General features: G+C 36.4%; 1 pseudogene; it reads right to left on the bottom strand.

Moving 5' to 3' along the window:
• Positions 1-419: 419 nt before the first annotated feature.
• Positions 420-1,085, bottom strand: LOC143615844 (ribulose bisphosphate carboxylase small subunit, chloroplastic 4 pseudogene; annotated as a pseudogene).
• Between the last annotated feature and the right edge of the window lie 2,091 nt (positions 1,086-3,176).

Here is a 3,176-nt window from a genome sequence, read left to right as displayed (position 1 = left end):
TTAATTTATTTTTAAAAAATTATTCATCATCCGAAATACCATTTCATGCAAGTACGGCGCTACTTGGTTGTTTCAAAAAAAAAACACATGTTAAAACCACTTACGAGACCATAAGTACATTTTAACTATGTTTTCGTTAAAATATCCGAAAAGAAGAAATGATAAACAACACTGTGCATATAGTTCTTTTCAATCCTTTTTTAACTAACAAGCATAAATTATTTTTAACTAACAAGTGTATTAGAATAAAAAATCTAAAATGTGATGGTGAGGTTTTGTTTTGTGATTGCTCCACCAAGTAATAATAGCATTATTAAAAAACAATTTTCTCACCGTCACGTTGTGACTTGTGAAGAAACCGTGAGCATACTCTCACCCCGTTTTTACATGTGAAAGAGTTCAATAACAAAGAAGGGAAATAATAAAATATACAAATGCTTCTTTATTTTCATACAAAAGGTACAAAGAATTCAACAACAATTGACTATTAGGTTTTCAACGTTACAACAAAATCTTTTGCTTACTTTTCATATGGCTTGTGTGCGATGAAACTGATACATTGAACTTGACGGACGTTGTCGAATCCAATGATACGGACCCATGCTGTTGGGTACTCCTTCACGCACTCCTCAACCTCCTTCAACACCTGGGCGGAGTCAGTGCACCCAAACATGGGCAACTTCCACATGGTCCAGTATCTGCCGTCATAGTACCCAGGTGACCTGTGGTTCTCACGGTAGACGTACCCGTGTTCCAACTCGAATTCCAAACAAGGAACCCACTTGTTGCGGAGAAGGTAGTCAACTTCTTTTGACAATTGGAGCGGGGTTAGAGGTGGAAGGTATGAAAGAGTCTCGTATTTCTTCTTTCCAATTGGAGGCCACACTTGCATGCATTGCACTCTTCCACCGTTGCTGGGAAGGGAATAGAAGTCGTTTTCCGCCTTCTTGGTGCATGGGAAATTGGCGGTGGACCTGAGTCCGGTGAACGGAGCCACCATGGTGGATTGAGTTGGGACGGCTGCGGTGGTCATGGTGGTTGAGGAAAGTGAAGCCATTTTAATGTTGGGTTTGAAAGCAAATTGAGTTGCTTTGGTACATTGCTTTGTAGGTATATATATATTGGTATGGGGAGTAAAGGGGATTTGTATCCAAGGGACAAAAATTAGTCAGTTAGATATGTGGTGGTGCCATTATGACCGATGGGTGCCTATGGTTAATTCATGATAATACACTACGTGAATATTGGCTTTTAGCCACTCACATGCTCTGGGCGGTTTGCCACACCTCGGTTTAAATGTGTGGCTAAAGGTCGCTTTCGCCACACATTTGTTATTCGTGTGACTAAAAACACACCTGTTAGAACCTTTAGGCACATAAATTAGATTTTTGTGGCAAAAAATCACACCTGCTGGAACATTTAGCCACAATTTTTCAATTCGTGTGACAAAAAACACACCTGTTAGAACCTTTAGCCACATAAATTAGTTTTGTGGCAAAAAATCACACATGCTGGAACATTTAGCCACACTTTTTCAATTCGTGTGACCAAAAACACACCTGTTAGAACCTTTAGCCACATAAATTAGATTTTTGTGGCAAAAAATCACACCTGCTGGAACATTTAGCCACACTTTTTCAATTCGTGTGACAAAAAAACACAGTTGTTTGAAACCGTTAGCCACACTTTCATTAAAAAATGTGACTTTTACTTGCCACACTTAGTAAACTATAGCCAAATATGATCTACGCTCACAGTAGTTTGATAACGATGTGGTTAAAAACTAATACATATGGCCACACTTACGGGTATATGTAACCATAGAGTATTGTTTGTTAGTCACTTATAAGTTTTATATGTGGCTAAAAGTTAACGGTGACAGCAAACAAAACGTGTGACCGTTAGTAGTTAATGGCCACACTTTAATTGTTTCATATGTGGCTAAAAGCTTATACATGTGGTCACACTTAAGGGGTTTATGTGACCATAAAACATTATTTTATAGCCACTTATAAATTTTTATGTATGGCTAAACGCTGACAGTTACATTAAAACAAAAGTGTGACTATTGATAATTAATAGCCACATTCTAATTCTTTTGTGTGACCAACCAGACATCCACCCTTCAGTAACCAATCTGAACCCTAATCCATCACCTGCTGCTAATACTTTCATCACTCATTAACATCGATTGAAGCTCAGCTTGGTTAGATAGGTGATTTATACTTTAATTTTGAGAAATTTGGTGTTCGAGGGCTTGAATGTAAGCAATTAGGTCTTGGATTCAATCGATTAGTATTTGTTCTAATTTAAACAATCTTGATACAAGTTGCAAGTGACATTATTGAATCTTTACTTTTTATCATTGTTGGATTTATATTTTCTAACAGGGGTTTTTAACATGATTAATTAGAACCCTAGTGATGTCATAAACATGTTAGGGTTTGAGTTTTGTTGATAACAGTTGGCTGACAGATACGTTCTCATTCACTGATTGGTCTGTAACTCGCTGTTAAATGATGATTATTGATCAATTTTTGATTTTAGGATATAGTATACTGAGTCTAGTTTCCAGAAAGGTAAATTTTGTAATTTTTGGATGAGTATTGAATACCTTTTATGATTTTACAAAAACATATGTCAAAGCTGATTCGGGGAGTTATATTCTGGTCCATTTTTCGGACACCATAACTCCCTAATGACAAACCCAAACGGGTTGGTTCCACTTCTGGAACTTAGTATTATGAGTTTAAAAGATAACCCAATTGGTCTTACACAATTTGGTTTAATGAGTTGATAGAACCATTAAACTAGTTTTTGTTGCGCAATCTGCTGAACTCTCAGTACCTATCTGTAATGGTTGAATTATTGTGAGTTTTCTATGCTTGAGAAAAATATAACAAAAATTGTTTGAGAAACCTGATTCATATATCATACTGTGGTAAATTTTGTAGAATTTATCCTTAATCTTTTCTTTGTGAATAAAATCAGTTTGTACATGCCAGAATCTGTCTCGTGAACTGAATGATAATAAGTTAAGTTGTATGATGAATATTTGGTTGCTTTGCCATGATATGATGTGTGGATACATGTTAGGACTTTCGGTACTGTTGACATTACTTATTATCACCAACGACTCGTCGGGTCAAGTTTATGTTTGTGTGTAAGTTCATGCG

This window comes from Bidens hawaiensis, unplaced genomic scaffold, assembly GCF_021521415.1.
Source record: "Bidens hawaiensis isolate Kalapana, Puna unplaced genomic scaffold, B.hawaiensis_p1.1 tig00044685_1, whole genome shotgun sequence".
Lineage (NCBI taxonomy): Eukaryota > Viridiplantae > Streptophyta > Magnoliopsida > Asterales > Asteraceae > Bidens > Bidens hawaiensis.
Note: the sequence above shows the minus strand (reverse complement) of the source record. Positions and strands in the feature narration are given on the sequence as shown.